Below are 17845 nucleotides of genomic sequence, written 5' to 3' on the forward strand. Positions count from 1 at the left end.
TCCCAGAAGAGAGCAGATTCCAAGGGGAGGGCCCAGTTAAGAGATAACATATTCCAAAGCTGGATAGGAGACAGAGGAACAGAGTTATAACAACCACTCCCCAAATCTCCCAGGGCATATCCATTGGGATGAGAGTAGGTTTAGCCTGGCAAGATTCTGTCTATTGGATGTAAACAAATAAGAACTGAACTTTGGCTGGATTATTCAATGCCATTTTTGGATCTGACATCATGCCTAGCATACAGTAGATAGCTAATTGACAAGGCTATAATTTTACAAGTCTTTCTTCCTCCCTTTTTGAGGGGGTCAGTCTGAAAATTCCCCTCTCACAAAATCACAGGAAAAATAAAAAATAAATGCAAATACAGTGGTACCTCATCTTACGAATGCCTCTTCTAACGAACTTTTCAAGATACGAACCCGGTGTTTAAGATTTTTTTGCCTCTTCTTCCAAACTATTTTCACCTTACGAACCCAAGCAGCTGCTGCTGGGATGAAGGGGTTTCTTCCCCCCCTTTTTTTAAGAAAGAAAATGGAGGGGCAGCTTGGAGGAGTAAAAATTTTGCATGCTTGCAAAGGCACTGAAACGGTGTCTTTTGAATAAAGAAAAGGGAGGGGCGCCCCCCTTGCCTTTCTTCCTTCCCACTCACCCTTTAGCTTAGCCTTGCTTCTTCCACCCGCCTCCTTTAGCTGCTCCTCCCTGCCCTCTGTTCACCTCCCTTCTAAAGTTTGGGATTTTCCTGAAGGATTTTCACGCATTATTTGCTTTTACATTGATTCCTATGGGAAACATTGTTTCATCTTACGAACTTTTCACCTTACGAACCTCCTCCTGGAACCAATTAAGTTCGTATGATGAGGTACCACTGTATATGTTGAAAAATATCTCTCAGGTCCTAAGAGAGAAAAAAAGATTATACATACTTTCTCCTTGGAGGGAGGAGTCGACAGTCAGGATGGATTGTACTCTGTCGTCAGAGGCGTGTCCGAGTCAGAGAAGTATAAAAATGCTGGAACCGCCCACAGGCCCAGTTTTTCTGACTCGCCTCTAACAGAGACACCTCGTGGCAGCACAACATACCCTGATTGTGACTCCTTCCAAATTGATTATAGATTAGGTTAGTACCTTCAATTCAAGCCCACTTAAATTTTAATTCCTTTAATTTGGTCTTGAGGGAGCAGTGGGGTGTGGTCGCCTTCTGGTCCAGCCCCATCTGCTGGTGGGTAGGGCCCTAGGTCCTCCCCACCCCAGGCTCCGCTAGTCTCCTTCGGCCTCTAGGGCTGCCTCGGAGCTTCTTGCAAGGCACGTCTTAGGCATGGTGAGGAATCCTGGCTGTTACAGCCAGATTACTGTTGCCACCATCCTCCTAGTCGGGACATGCGAACCCTTACTGTGATCGCAGGGCAAACCTGGCGCGAAGCCAGGAGCCGACTCTGCTGTCCAGCATTTTTATACTTCTCTGACTCGGACACGCCTCTGACGAGTGAGTACAACCCATCCTGACTGTCGACTCCTCAACCAAGAGAGAGCGTATCAGGTGAGTCTTCCCCAAGCGTCTATGGCCTCTTAGTCCCCCAGAGTTCTCTTTGATTATGAGAGTACAGGTAGTTCCCATTCATTTATTGACCATTCAAAGTTACAGCATCTCTAAAAAATATGACTTAATAAACATGCTTTGCATTTAAGACTATCACGGCAATCCTCCTATCATATGATCAAAATTTGGATGTTTAGCAACTAACATAAATTTAAACATTACTGCATCCTGGATTCCACATGATTGCCATTTGCAATCTTCCGAGCTGGCTTCTGACAATAAAAGTAATGGGGGAAACCAGATTAGTTTAATGACAGTATGTTTCACTTAAGTGCAATGATTCACTTAACAACCATGGTTAAGTTGCAAAATTGGGTGTGACTCATTTAACAACTGCCTCGCTTAGCAGCTGAAATTCTGGTTTCAATTATGGCTGCCACTACATATCTCTACAGTTACCTATGTTAGTTCTTTCACTATCTTGGGAGGTAGTCTACCTGGCCTGGAAACTTTAAAATTAGCTAAGGGGAAAATTCTTTCTTACTATCTTCTTATCCATCTAAAGCTGCAGTTTCTTCTTTCCCTAGGTGGCATAACCATGTTCTTCGTCTTCAAAATAGGTTTGCCTTTTTACTTTACTTTTTGCTTTGTCACATTTTGTTAGCAGTACATCTATACTTCCTATGGCTTTCCTTTTATTTCTAACATAACTTAAGAACCCTGTTGTTATTGTTGTTGCTAGTTTTGATATTTCTTGCAAGCCTCAGCTCATTCTTTGCTTTAGCTTTTCTGTCAGAGATCGTACAGAATATGTTTTTTAAGTTATGTTCCCTTTCCTTTATTTCTTAACTATATTCCTTTTCCCCTTAAAAGTATAGAAAGCTTTTTGTGTATTCATGCCGGGCTCTTTAAATTCCTTCCAGTTGTGCTTTCAAAATCTCATTTTGTAGAATCTCCCATCCTTGCATCTGTTTTCTTTTTCCTATTCTTACCAAAATACTTTCAATAGGATTTTCATGTTCTGATTAATACCTTTGTAAGTTTGCAAGAAATATAAATATTTCTTTGTATATAATACAAAATCCCTCACTTTTTTTCTTGTGAATAATTAGAGCTTTTTAATGTTGTGTGTAATAGCATCACTCCACCAAATTTCCTTTCTCCGCTAAATTAGGATCTCTAATTCTTAGGATATGTTCAAAATAAAATGAAATCCAAGGGGAAAGAAGAAACATCTAATACTTTGAACATTATTAGAATGTACAAGGGTCGCCCACAAAGTAACACACCACATTTTTTTTCTCAGCCTACAGTAATGGTAGAAATGTGAAACTTTAGATGCATTATTTGAATTGTCAGGAGTGCGTGTGTAAATTTTGCATTTCTTCAGACAGATAGCGTAGCTACAGCAGTGTTTCGAAACGGCATCTGTAAGTGATGTACGTTACAAGCAGCATGTCGTCATTGAATTTCTCACTGCGGAGAAAGAAACTGTTGGGAATATTCACAAACATTTGTTTAGTTTATGGAGAATCTGCAGTTGACAGAAGTACAGTTGGTCGCTGGGCACAGAGGGTAAGGCCATTAGAAGTTTCATTGTATATAAGTTTCATCGTTGTCAATAATTGTTGAAGAAAAAAAATGTGGTGCATTACTTTCTGGGCGACCCTCGTATCTTGAACTGTCCTGCAAAATTTAGAATCCTCATTCTGGCCTCCAGCTTCTTGTTTTGGGTTGTGCCTTTTTGGTCCTACTTTCGGATCCATATTTGATGCTGAACTTTTACTCCTTCCCTATTTAGTTCTACTTTAACATTCTTCCAGAAAGATTGGGGAGATACTTGACAAACATTCCTTGGATAATCTAAGGGTAAAGTTTTGGGGGTTAGGTGATAATACTACAGAATCAGGTAGTGAGTTCCATGCATCAACTACTCGGTTACTAAAGTCGTATTTCCTGCAGTCGAGTTCGGAGTATTTTACTTTAAGTTTGTATCTATTGTGTGCTCCTGTGTTGTTGTGGTTGAAGCTGAAGTAGTTATTGACAGGAAGGACATTGTAGCAGGTGATTTTATGGGCTATGCCTAGGTCGTGTTTAAGACAATGTAGTTCTAAGCTTTCTAAACCTAAGACTGTACTGCATCTTAAAAGGTGAAACGTAATATGTGAGACTTATTACTCTCTGCAAAGCAAGATAGTTCAAGCCGTGATTTGTCATAATAGTGATGATTATGGGGTACAGCTCATGAAAATCCCAAATCCACTATCTCAGAAAGTTAGAATATTACATGCAATCAATAAAACAAGACTGGAAACTTTTGCACCTCATTGAAGCCAAGGACTCGAATATGTAGGAAGAATGGAGAGGCACACATTGCAAGATGCTTCAAGTCCAGTGTGAAGTTTCCAGTCTGTGTTGATTGGGGAGCCACGTCATCTGCTGGTGTTGGTCCATTGTTGCTTGAATATAGTATAAGAGGAAGAAAGATAAAAGGCCAGTCAAGCTGGGCGAGTCACAATAAATTATAGTTCTAATCTTCCTGTAGTCTGTTTCTTGATTTGGTCTGCCTAAAAGGGCTGACAGTAATTGTAGTCTTGCATATACTGTAGGCCAGTATTTCTCAACCTTGGCAACTTGAAGATATCTGGACTTCAACTCCCAGAATTCTGGGAGTTGAAGTCCAAATATCTTCAAGTTGCCAAAGTTGGGAAACACTGCTGTGGGCATTCAAGTTAGGCTGGAAAATTGAGCAATATTTCAGTGGCAAGATGGATAAAAACATAAAAGGATGAAACGTACATCTTGAAAATTCATTTTGACCAGTAGCGGGTTGCTACCAGTGCGGTTAAGAACGGTGCACCGGTAGTGAATGTTGCTCTGCGCGCGCCGCTTCTATTCACCTGCATGTGTGCGTGTCCCAGCGTGTTTTTGTTTCTGCACATGCGCAGGAAGCAAAATCTCAGCAAGAGCTATTTTGGCTATTTTTTGCTTCGGTGCATGCGTGGAAGCAAAATCTTGCCAAAATCTTGGGTGTGCGTTCGTCCCCTCGCTGGATTTTGCTGTGTGGAGACAGCAATAGAAGCAGCGCACCCAGCGCAGCAGTAGAGGCAGGAATGGGAATCCATCCCTGATTTTGATCATTGTAGTTTATGGATCACCCTAGCTATATTCAATAAACAGGCTAGAACAGACCTGGGCAAGATGTGGCCCGAGGGCCGGATGCGGCCCGTCCCCTGTCTGTGACCGGCCCGCAGAGGTTGGTCCAACTTTTCTAGATAAGAACAGGATGTTCAAGATATAATATATAATAATAAATATAATAATATAGTATATAATATTATAATTATAATTTATAATTATAATATAAATAACCCAGTTCTACCCAATAATATACAGTATTGGGTAGCACTGAGTTAATTATATTAGTCCGGCCCTCTAAAACCATCCCAATTTCTCATGTGGCCCTATGGCAAAATTAATTGCCCACCCCTGGGCTAAAAGCTGGTGTATGAAATCCGTGTGAACAAAGTCTGCCCCCTCCCCTTTTCAGTGTTTCTGTAGTGGTTTTCCCTTATAGTAACAATGGGCGAGGTCCACACGTCTCTCAAAACGAATGCCACCATTCTCATAATTTTCAAAAGACGGAGTTGAAGCTCTGGAAACGAACATTTCCAAGGTTGGCACGTCGCAGGGTTATGCGGTAGGTTGGCGAGGCGTACCAGCGGGTGAGGTGCAAAGAGAAGGGAAACCGATTCGGGAACGGGAGTAGTAGTGGAGAGACGAAGGATCCAACATATGGGGAAGCAAGTCCGGAATGAAGCCAAGGCTGTTTCTCCCCCCTCCCTTTTTTTTGGAAAGCCGCCGCTTTTCAGATCCTGTCAATCCCAGTCTGTGCTGCCGTTGAGATAAGTGACGCGCACCGTTTTTTCATTCAGGTTTGGTTTATTGATTGGGGGGCGGGGGGGGGGGAGAGACCCAGGAGGAGAACGCGTGTTCGCACCGCGCTGCACTGTTTTCAGATGGTTCTTTTCGCTCTCCTTCTAGGAACCTTCTCTCTCTTTTTCTCTTTTTCGATGGGGTTGTCTTACCTGCGAGTTGGGAGGAGGCCTTGAGGTGTGGGAAAAGGGGATGCTATGTGGCCGGGCTGGGTGTGGTTTAGGCTGGGGAGGTGCTCCCCAACCTCGGGTGCCTCTCCTACCGGAGGAGCTTTCGGCTTGGGAGGTGTGTGTTTGCCTGCCTGCCTGCCTACTCAGCCAGCCTGGGGTCCTTCTACCGAGATAACCAGGAACTCTTCCTGAGGAAAAAAATCTGCGATGGGTCTCGCAGGAGACTTTCATGGCTTTCGACGGGCTACAGCGAACGTGCTGCATTCGGGGTGACTGTGAGGAGTTCCGAGGAAGGGAGATTGGCGGCGGGCGAAAGGAATAGCAAAAGGCTGTGTAAGTCGCTCGAAAGAACGCGATTGGGCGGTTGGGTCTTTCAAAGGAAGGGGCGGCGGAACGAAAACTACCTTGAAGTATGGGGTTGGTCTATGCTAATTGGAGAGGCGGCGCCGGGATGAATGGAGGGAGGTAAGGGCGGTACAGCCTTACAGCCGAGGAAGGGCTCGGGTATTCTGCTCTGTCTCTTTAAAGAACCAGTTGATACCATTGCTGAAGGAAAAAAGGGGGGAAGCAGCTCTTTCTCCCCCCCCCCTTCCCTGTTCTCTTCCTTCTGAGACAATACCATTCCCCTCGCTGGGAAAAGAGGCCCGATGGGTTGAGGAGTGAAAGTGAGTAAGAAGGGGACGTTCCATTGATTGGGTACGGCGGGGGAGTGACGAGAGGCGGTTTTGGGGGGGGGGGGGAGAGGTAGAGGGGAGAGATGGGCGGTACCATGTGGGAGAGGAGGAGGAGGAGGGAGACCGACTGGCGGACAATGGAGCCTGTGTGTGTTTATGGGAAGGGAGCGAATTCACCCTCGCCGGGGAGAGTCACAGCGCCGCCCCCTCCTGCCCGGGGGTGAGGGGTGCCCCCTGGCCGGGCCCAGGCCAGGCCAGGCCACCTCCGCCCTTGTTCAGGAGAGCAGCGAGTGCGAGAAGGAGAAGCGGTGGAGGCTCTGCATGGTGCCAGCTCCCCTGGAAACTGCGGGCCATGGGAGGTGAGAAGGGAGGGGGCAACGCGGTGGTAATGGGCGGGTGGGTGAGTGGCTGGGGAGGGGGGGAGACTCCGAATAACCGTGGGCCTGTTCGGGGGAAAGTTTCAGAGTTCGAGGTGGAGGGGGGGGCTGGTCAAAAAAACCCGGGGCGGGCAGGCGACCCAGCGCGGAAAGCGCGTGGGGAGGATGGAAGAAAGAAGACTCCATAAGGCGGGAGGGGTCGGTGTTAGGTAAAGCGAGGCTGGGGAGGGGGGCGGAGAAATTACGATTACTTTCCCAGAGCCTTGGGGTGGGGGGGAGGGAAAGAAGGAAGGAAGGAAGGAAAACAGGCTTTGGAGGAGGCCGAAGGGAGAAGGCGTGACCACTGGATGTGAGGGAAGAACAAACGGGCGGCGAGGGGGGGGGAGTGAATGTTAATCCTGGGAAAGGGGGGGGTTGTCTGTGATTGAGTTTGTGTATGTTTAGGAGACTGGCAGGGGATCTGGGTAGTTAAAAGACGACGGGGGAGGTATTGGCGATGGGGGATACAAAATGGGAGGAGGCGATTATTGGTTGGAAAAAAGTGCAAGAAACTAAGCCTACCTGAAGTCTGCCTGGGACCGGGATCCTTTCTGCATTTCAGTCTTCTTTTTCTTTTGGACTTTGGGGTGATTTGTGGTTGTGGAAGAGAGAATGGAGACTATTGAATGCAAGGTTTGGAAGTGAGGAGCTCCATAATTCTGGGGTGGAGAGGAATGTCTGTTTTAACCTATAGTCAATAGTAAACCAGTTGGAAGAATACTCCTAATAGAGTAGAACTTCACATGACAAGGAATACAAACATGCATGGTGGGACAACATATTTTAAATAAAACACACTGGAATTTTAATAGGAGTGTATGAATATGTTTTGAGTTTTATAGGTAAGGATGAAAATGTTGGATTATTTGATGCCACTCTACTGATTTCTTAGGAAAACAAGTTCTGTGTTTGTTTCTCCCCAATGCAGGTATTGGCATAAGAGAAGGCATATACCGGTATATGGTGAATAGTCAGTATAGTGGTAAAGGGAGTAATATATTTTAAGTCATTATGTTTATAACCATCTTTTCATTCAAGGGCTCAAAAAACCTTATGAGGTAGTTGATCTAAGAGACATCCCCTCAAAAGTCACCTGGTTAGATTGGCTGAAAGTAGACTAGAACCTTGATCTCCCCTAGAACATTGGCAGATTGCATTCATTACTCAATGTTTGTGGTTAATATCTATTATATTAAATCTTTGGATGTGTAGATATATTGTAGATTTGGACATAATGTTTAATTCTGCAATTAATGTGCTAGTACCACAACCACAATTGTTTTTAAGGTAATATGTTCATTCCCTCATGAACAAGTTTTGTGAAAGAAACTAAAATTGCTCCTAAGTTTTGTCCTGTAAGCAGTCACTTTTTAATAGAATTAACTTGTTTTAGTGCTTTATTATGTAGAAGAGATTTCATATAAAACAGTGTAGGATTTTTACTTGGCTATCTATTCTGAGTACAACATACTTCCATGGATGATATAAAATGGAATAAAATATGCATTTTTGATTTTTTTCAAGTGTTGGAGACTTCAGATTAATCAAACCATACATAGATTGGCAAGCCCTTTTCTGTTCCACTGAGAAATGTGAGATTAAAAGCAACATGTCTAATGAATGTTGGCATTTTAAATTATTTTAAGATTTTAATTTATTTACAAAATAGAGAACATGTAATGTAGCAGTAGTTTAGAAAGTGAATTGGTAGATAGCTGGGACATATCACATTGTCTCGTTTGATTTCATTTATTTATATAATTCTACTACTGTTTACAATTTTTACTATAATTCCTAGAGAAAACTCAATGACTTCCATTAAAGAGAATTTCAGGGTATTCAATGATACAAAGAATGGTCTTATATATCATTCTGAATATTGTTGTCTGTACGTAAAATCTTAATGCAAGGCAAACTTGTGTATTAAAAGGCTTATACTGTAATTAGAATCTTCCATTTAAAATGGAGTTGTATAAACACAAGATAATTTAAAAATGAATTTTGTTGATATCTATCAGATAAATTTAATAGTGTTGGAATATAAGGTAAATACAGCATACAAATCTAATAAATAAATAAATAAATAAGGTTGCACATATTCTATATACCTGTTGCTGGACTGTCCTGTGCCAGGTATCAAAAAGTTTGCATTTAATTATCTGTGTTAGTTAAAAGTAATCAGTATAATTTGTCATGTAACTTAGGTGTTAAGTCAGAGTCAGGTATGTTACATTTATTCTGCACTGTTACAAACAGAATAAGACCACAGATTGGGCATGCTAAAACACTGATGCTTCAATGAAACCAGTAACATTTTTGTTGTCAAATCCAGAAAGATATTTGAATGAGCTTTTATGACCTAAGAACAATAGATACTGATAAGAGGGGAAGGGGGGAGGGAAAAGAAAGCAGATACTAATTCTTTTTTTTTTAGTTGAAGACCAGTACATCTATATTAAAATATGAGAATGATGATTAAGCATGTAAGTCAGTATGATCAGTATGAATTTCTCTAGGTATCTTGGACTTAATTTCACACAATACCCCATCATGCAATCTACTAAGTGCACAGTTGTTGTTGTTTTTTTTTTACATTTTATGCTTATGAAAACTGGAGTCACTATAGAGATATTTTGTCTAACAAAGTGGATTGGTTGACTAACGAGTGTCTGATAAACTGTGGAGCTAGACCTGACAAGGACTACTAAAGTACTTTCTCCTGACTCTGGTACTTTATGGGGAAGCAAAAATTATGAGTGGAGATTTTATAAACACTTTGTCTATTGTTATGTAGTCTGCTGATACATAGATCAGGCATTAGGATGGTCCCAGCCAATATTTGATCACTTTAATGAAGTTTATGACAAATTATAGTGCGTGAATACACAATTTATATCACAGCAACATTTGCAATAATTGTACATACTGAAACTAGAACATTATTAGATTTGTAGAGAATTTGGGCATAAATATATTAATAACTTTTAGTTCAATTTCATAATTTGTTTTTGACTTCTTGTTGACACTTTCCTAATATGCCATCAAAAAACCAATTCTGAATCTTGACATCATATTTCAAACTGAGTGCAACATTAAAATGCCTTGTTTCCCTTGGACCTGATAAAGGAAGTATTTCTAGAAAATATAGCGCAAGAACAATTTGTTGTTACCTCTTCTCCCTCATAAATAAGGGACCAGTTTTGTATCTGCAACATTTATTAATTTAGAAAATTCATATCTTTTCAACTGAAGAAGCTTGCCATTTGGCTTGCAAGATAGATTACAAATTTATGCAATAATATTATAATATAGTAGTTGTTAACAAACAGCTATACTAAAACGTGTAAATTTATAAAATGGGGGAAACCGACAGATGATACATAGCTATTGTGGCAAATAACTTGAAAATTAACTGAGGAAGTCAGCTAAGGTCTAAAGGACCAGAGTTCTCAAATATTGAAATTGCAACTGAAATGAACTGAATTTAAGATACATAATCCTCTGCAGATCAGGGATGTGGTCTGCAACTACTGTCAATTATTATTGAAAACTTTATCCAAACAGATTAAAGGATGATGATTGCAAAATAGATATTGGGAAGAATCATTGAGGTATTCATAGGTAATTGTAGCACTTTATGCCTTGAAACGAGACAACTCGAAAGTAAGACCCTGTCTTATATTTTTTGGGAACCCTGAAATTAGCACTTGTCCTTATTGCCATGCACTCAAAAGCCCGATTGGGCTTATTATCAGGGAATGTCTTATTTTGAGAAAAACAGAGTAGTGAATTTGAGATAATATAAATACTTCCACTGTTTGCAAGGTTAGTTTTTGAAAATGTAGAATCGCTATTTATGTGACTGCTGTCAAAGCATTTGTGAGGCATATAGAAAATTGCAAATAGGTCCAGAATGCAATATTACACTGAGTAATGGGTACCCATAGGTTCACCTGTTTAAACCTTTATTGTGCAAACTCACTGGCTCCAGATTTCTTCCAGCTGCAATTTAAAGTGCTGGTTATCACATTTAAAGTCTTACATGGCACAGGATCTACTTATTTATTGGACCACCTTATCCTAATAGAACACATCCATTCTACTAAATCAGATAGGGTGGGCATGCTCCTTGGAATCTTGCCATCTGCTGTAGTGGGACTTTAGAAACATGCCTTTTCTGTTGCTTCCCCTAACTTGTGTAACAAGTGCCTATTGGTGATTTGACAGGCACCCACTCTTTTAGCCTTTTGGAAGACTGTTAAGACCTAAGACCCAGCTTTTTACTGAGGTACTGGGATTGTATAGAATTAGGGTTATGTGCATTCCAAAGGGAACTACTGCAGATGAAATTTTGTTTATGGTTCAATTGCTTTTATTGTTTTTAACTTTTATTTATTAGTTTTACTGTTATTGTGAGCTGCCCAGAGTTTTTTTAACATTATTATTATTATTATTATTATTATTATTATTTATTAGATTTGTATGCCGCCCCTCTCCTGGCTGAGAAACAACCAACCAAAACAATGGAGATACTTATTTTGTCCCTTTTCAACTTTTCAGAAGAGTTACTTATCTCAAAGCATGAGAGATTGGAATTTTACAATACAATGTTAATTTCTGAAAAGTGCTCTACTGAAAAGAATTTATTTAAATTTGCAAATCATTGTTATCCTTATCTCTTCTCTTTAAAAATGGAACTAAATCTAAGCAATAGCAATTGCTGCACTCAACCATTTGCAAGAATTTTATTCTAATAGTCAACAGACCAATTGTTTTAAGCATAAAATCCATATGGAATACTGACAACACTTGTGTTAAGAGACTATCATCAGTAAGAGAAGGTTTTATACATTCATTTGTAGGATATTTGAGAGAAAACTTGAATTTTGGCTGTACTTCCCTTTTCTTCAAAGGAGGAAGATGTTGGATAATTTGGATGAAAAAAAGCTGATTTAGTTGGCTTTGTAAAAGAAAATTGACTTCTGAGTCACAATTACAATTATTTTGAGGTGAAGGAGATTGGTAGACTTAATAAGAAGGAAGGAGGACTGTACCATATCTTCCTCTGCCACCTCAGTTTGCAAAACAATAATGATTTCCAATTTCTTAATCTTACATACAATTTATTAATGGTAAGATAGTTTCAATATGTCTGTAGGAATTGGATGAAATAGCCATGATGGCTATTGCCAATATGATTCAATGAAGCAACAGTTTGAATTGCTGAGTAAATCAACCAGGATAACAGAAGTAGAAGGGACCTTGTAGGTCATCTAGTCCAAACTTTTGCCCAAGCATTTCTGACAGATGGCTGTCCAGTTTTTTTCTTGAAAACCTCCAGTGATAAACTCCCATGACTTCTGAACAATTCCTTTGGTTGATTGTTCTGTCAGAAATTTTGTCTTTATTTCCAGGTTGAATCTGTCCTTGATCAGTTTCCATCCATTATTCCTTGACTGGCCTTCAGGTGTTTTGGAAACAGGTTGACCCCCCCTCTTCTCTGTGACAGCCTCTCAAATATTGGAACATTGCTATCATGCACCCCCTGGTCCTACTTCCATATTAGATCAGTGATTCTCAACCTGTGGTCCATAAACCCTTTGGGAACCATGATGTTGTCACTTAAAATTAAGAGAAGATGGAATTCATGAAGAAGCAGAATTACTCAATACCACTTTTTTTTCACCCTGTGACTTATTTGAGAATTTTCTTTTTTTGCATTGAAAGGCTTAGATTCACACAATATCCTGAGAAAATAGGATTTGCTTTTTGTGACCTATTTGGGTGAGCCTAGCTATGAGCAACAGCTTAAGACTAGTGGGGGGAGGGGGGGTTAGCTAACCACAAATTTGCATTTTGTGTGATAGCTTGCATAACTAAAGTTTTCTTCCAAGGACAGATTAAATATAACCTCCTGATGGGCTGGTCTTGATTATATCAGCCCTAGTCAGCATGGCTAGTGACAAGAAATTGTGAGCCTTGTAGGAGAAAACATTCAGATATCATTAGATTTCCTATTCCTGGATTAGGGATTCTATTAATAAATTACCTCCTGACTGTCTTATTGATTGCTCAGCTAACTATACAAAGGATTCCGTGTCCAACCCCATTGTACTCTGAACTACATGGTTTTACGTTACTATTAAAATTCCAGTGTGTTTTATTTTAAATATGCTGTCCTACCATTCATATTTGTTATAATTTTGTATTCCTTGCCATATGAAGATCTTCTGTAGAGCTTCAACTGATACGTTTGAAACCAGAAATAGTGACTAGTTGTTGGAGAAGAGCTTTATTTGCAGGTTCCAATTAATGGAGTAGTCTTCCTGAAAATCTTAATCTGATACAAATTGTTAATATCATTTAATGGCTAAGCTTTAAGAATTAATGTTGCCAACTCCCCAACCCCCAAGTAGCAAGCATGCTGTTATTTTTTCTTGCAAAAAAATAACAGTGGAGGTCTGGTACATGTATGTTACTCAGAAGGATGACCTCGAACAATAATTAATCACACATCTTTCTTTTGTGAAGAGCAGACCAGATCTAAAATCTGCTTAGAATCAGCAATTTGGGAGTAAAAAGTCATATTCTTATGTGGTATATTTCATTGAACAAGAAGAAAATTCACAAATTATTTTGGCCATTATTTTCAGTTAAGATGGAAACAGATTCTATTAATAGTATGGGCTTTCACTTTAGCTTTCGGATTTTTATATTTACTTAAGTTAATGCTTTGGTTACTTCCTTGGAAAAAAATCCCAAACATGTGACGTGATTTTCATTGGATATATTTACTCATTAGATAAGAAGCAACTCTGATCTTCTAGAGAGTTGGCACAAGTCAAACAGTTAAAATCCTGATGGAAAAAAAAGTCTAGAATAAATGAGTTACCTCCTTCCGTAATTGGCAACCATTTGATTTTTTATGGAGGTCTGATCACAGTATGAACCTAGCAGATTTAAAGGAGGCAGTATAAGACAGCGGGGCATGGAAAATAGTTATTCATAGAGTGGCCAAGGACTGAAGGACTGATGACAGTGATGAGAGATCTGAAACAATATAGAAAGTCTTTTGATCAAATATGGCTTATATATAAATAACAGCAGTGGCAATAGCATTGAAAATCTAAGTTCTTTGCTAAAACTACATCTGTGCAGCAAGTGAAATCTGTCCAAATCCTTCAATGTACACTTTGCACAAAATCATCTATCCTAGATCATGACCCACCTTGGTACCATGTTTGTAGGAATTATCTTGATATTTCCTTGGCCTTCTGTACTTGGACTTTATGGATGAACCTTAATATTTTTTGAAACTGCTGACAAAGTATTTAGAGAAATCAGAAACATTGCTGAAAAAAATAAGATTATTTGCTGGCAACTTACAACTCAGGGTAAATTGTGTGTAGTATTTATTTGTTTTTTTATTTTATTAGCTATCCAACTCCAGTGGACTTCAACAATGGCTAATTGTGGAAAGGGGATTTTGTATCCAATGTGGATATTCTTTCTTTGTTGTTGGCCATATTTTCTTTCTGAATGCATATGACCACATGTGCTCAAAAAGCCCCATTCAATAAAAGAGATGGTAGTAGGCTGCAGCTAACACCTAAACGAAAAATAAAATTCTAAATCCATGGGTGCAGGCAGAAGGGGAAAGAGTTTGCTTATTGAAGGAATAGGTGACAGAGTGAATGATTTCTAAACTAAATCCAAAGTATCTTTGTCTTTTTAAAAAAGGAATCTGAATATTACATACAGCTATTAAAGATGGCTTCTGGATTTTTATGTAGAAGTTGTAGCCTCTAGTAATTTTCATAAGCATCCATACTTTTATATTTACCGTATTTTTTTATTTTTTTATTTATTTTCTGATTAAATTATTAGAATGTTTAGGTCATTCCATGTCAAATGAGCCAATTATTTTTATCTCTATATTTTTAATTCTTTTGAGATTTTATTAGAAGTTTATTTATTATTTTTATAAATTGCCTGACTCCACAATTACTTTGGGTGGCTTACTCTTAAAGTAGGAGAACCAGAGGGGCTAAGGAACCAATAAAATACAGAACCACCCAGGGCTTTTTTAAAATCTCAACTTCTGAGAGAACATTCAGATTTTAAAGACTTGTTGAACACCATTAAGTAAAGAGCTAAATTAATCTGGGAGACATCATTTCAGGTGGCAGGTGTTCACAACAAGAAAAAGGAGGCTTCCTGGTCATGATAGATGGTATTGTTGCACCAGGGTGACCAAAATGTACCAATTGTTTTTGATCTTTCCAGACAAGAGACTACAGGAGATGGATGGTCCATCAAAATAGTCTGGCGGTATGCCATTAAAATTGCTACAAATAGTTCATCAATTTTGCTATGATTTAAACATGTTAATATTTATTCATTTAATAAGTACGTATTTATGTAAAGCCTAAGTGTTTGGCGTCTTAAATACTTTCTTCCCTTTATGACTTTGAAATATGTCAGCAAGATTGTATTTCATGCTTAATCCTTGCTAGATTAAAGGTTAGTAATAATCTTTTATTTGCAAAAGTTCCAGCATCAGTTGCTTTGGTTGCCCACTTTTCTTTTGAAATATTATTGTTAGACTGACCTTATAAGAAACATATTTTTTAAAAAATACTGAAGTTACTTATGTTTAAGGAGTGGGATATGTATGGTATGTTTTCATTCCTTGGATTAGAGAAGATACCTTGAAAGCTCTAGTGTACTGTGCCTTTGAAGGGAAATATGAATAATATGTATAATTAGACAAAATGTTATCGCCTCTGCTAATTAATGTTATGCAGTTTATGTACTACTTCTCTATAAAGAGTTCAAGGACAAATATCTGAATATGTTTTCATTGCATTTTTTTCTTATGTTAAGAAAGATTAACCTGGGAAATGTTATTGTTTGTTGAACTTAGGGTTGAGTAAGGAGTTAAGCCTCTATCTGCCTATTTTACTATCACTCTAAGCAAATTTTCATTGTCTTTCAGAAGGGAACATTGTTATTGTACAAAATGTGTTAAATTTTTAGAATACTTTATATATCTTTGAAGTCAGTGCCATTCTAAATTTCAGTTGTTTAGAATTTACTAGCTTCAAAATAATTTCTCTTAAAAATAGGTTTAGAAATATACATATTGTTTTATAAGGCAGCTGACATATACCTTACCTAGAAATTAAAATTGCTTGCTGCTTTTAACTATTCAAATTTGTTATGAGGAAAAAATCAATTTCTTTTCATACGTATGAAAAATTAATCTACTAATTTAATCTATTCAAATTGATCTAAATAAACCTTTCCTAAACATAAAACAAGCAAAAGTATGCTGCTTCAGAATTTGTATCCATTGTTCCTAGACTTGTAAACAACCAACAAACCAAACCAAAGCCCCTACATTGGTCCATCTTTTTCCTTATAGACTACTGAATTCTGGAATTTGTCAGATGAACTATCCAAAGAAATCCAGAACTGATGCTGTAACTTGTCTAATACTCTGATCATGGTAAGAGCACATTTTTATTTTTTCAATATACTGTTCATTAGCATGTTTAATGTTATGTCAATATTATCTATTAGATTGATAATTCATCTTTCATTAGTTGCTCAAGCAGGTATATATAATTTTCTTGGTTTTTCATTTAGCAATAACCCTATGAGGTACCTTGAGTTGATAGAGTGTAAATGGCTCAAAGTCACTGAATGATTTTAACTAGTGTTCTCTATTCCTACTCTTAATACGTTGGCTACTATAGCTTGTAAATCCCTAGATAGTACTAAAGATAGTTGACCTATACATTTAGTTGGTCTTTGTTTTGTTAGTAGAATTACATTATCTTCACTGGTGGAAAGCATGCATTACCCATAAGTATCAAGAATTACACTGTAAAACAGAAGAAAAACATGTGAAAGTTCTATTAACCTAAAGGATTGGAAAATATTTCTTGGTAGTAATTGGTTATCATGTCAGTGTTGTGATTGATGTAACAATTTTTTGAAAATGGTATCATAAAATTGTTTTTCCTTATAGTCTTAAATGCTAAGACAGATTTTTCTAATTTGATACCCGCCAGTTATTTTGGCTCACACATTTTAAGTCTTCTGGGTTGGAAAAGGTGTTCTAAGAATATGAAAGAATTGTAACACTGTATCAAATAGTTATCTCTGCTATAGATGTGATGTGTGTTTGTGTGTGTGATACAGAATTTTTAAATTGTGATTTAGATACAAGTACATAAAAATGATTCCAATATTTTTTTATTTTAATACCAAATCTCATATCTAAGAACACTCAAGACTGTATCCAATGTTTCAAATTTAAAATATTTCTGGTTTTAAGCAGAAACTGTATTCTAACTGCATTGGAAGAGTTTTAACACAGTTTTGAATTTGAAACAGATGTTTAGAGTTTGAAAGAGGATCGCTTTTACCTCCAGATACTTTTGAAATGTTTGGAACAGCAGAAAACATTTCAGATCCAAACAGAACAGAGCATTTGAAACATTGAAGACAGGTATTTTAATTCAAATGTTTCAAATTCAAGATGTTTTGTGGTCCATCAACTCCGCGAGTCCATGGAGAGGGGCGGCATACAAATCTAATAAACAAACAAACAAACAAACAAACATAAATAAAAAAATAAAAAAATAAAAATATGTTCACATCTTTCAGTAACTCATTCTAAATACAGTGATACCTCAAGATACGAACCCCTCGTCTTACGAACAACTCGTGATACGAACCCGGGGTTCAGAAAATTTTTGCCTCTTCTTACGAACTTTTTTCGAGTTACGAACTGGTGTTCGGAGACTGCTGGGAAGCCGCGCGGCTGTTTTAAAAGGTGACAGCCGGGCGGCGGGGCTTCCCAGCACCCCCGAACCCGGAAGTTCAGCACAAGTTCAGGGTTCGGGGGGGTGCTGGGAAGCCCCCCAGGCCGGCTGCGACCTTTTAAAAGAGCCGCACCGCTTCCCATCTGTCTCCTGAAGCCGAACGGCAAAGCCGAACTTCCGCGTTCGGCTTCAGGAGACAGATGGGAAGCGGTGCGGCTGTTTTAAAAGGTCGCAGCCGGCCTGGGGGGCTTGCCAGCACCCCCCGAACCCGGGTTC

The 17845-nt window shown here is 38.7% G+C and overlaps 1 protein-coding gene across 6 annotated transcripts in view; it reads left to right on the forward strand.

The window, feature by feature from the left end:
• The window catches only part of BCL9 (BCL9 transcription coactivator), a 155188-nt gene that overhangs the window by 85569 nt on the left and 51774 nt on the right, over window positions 1–17845 (forward strand). For 2 of the 6 annotated variants that reach the window (XM_070750229.1, XM_070750234.1), the window contains exons 1-2: window positions 6416–6677; window positions 16162–16245. The gene's annotated coding sequence lies outside the window, so the exon portion shown is untranslated. Of the gene's footprint in view, window positions 1–5800; window positions 5978–6067; window positions 6341–6415; window positions 6678–16161; window positions 16246–17845 lie in introns of those variants that run through there. The other 4 variants (XM_070750233.1, XM_070750232.1, XM_070750230.1 and 1 more) reach the window with 4 other exon arrangements.

The sequence above is a fragment of the Erythrolamprus reginae genome, chromosome 4 (genome assembly GCF_031021105.1).
Source record: "Erythrolamprus reginae isolate rEryReg1 chromosome 4, rEryReg1.hap1, whole genome shotgun sequence".
Taxonomy (NCBI): Eukaryota; Metazoa; Chordata; class Lepidosauria; order Squamata; family Dipsadidae; genus Erythrolamprus; species Erythrolamprus reginae.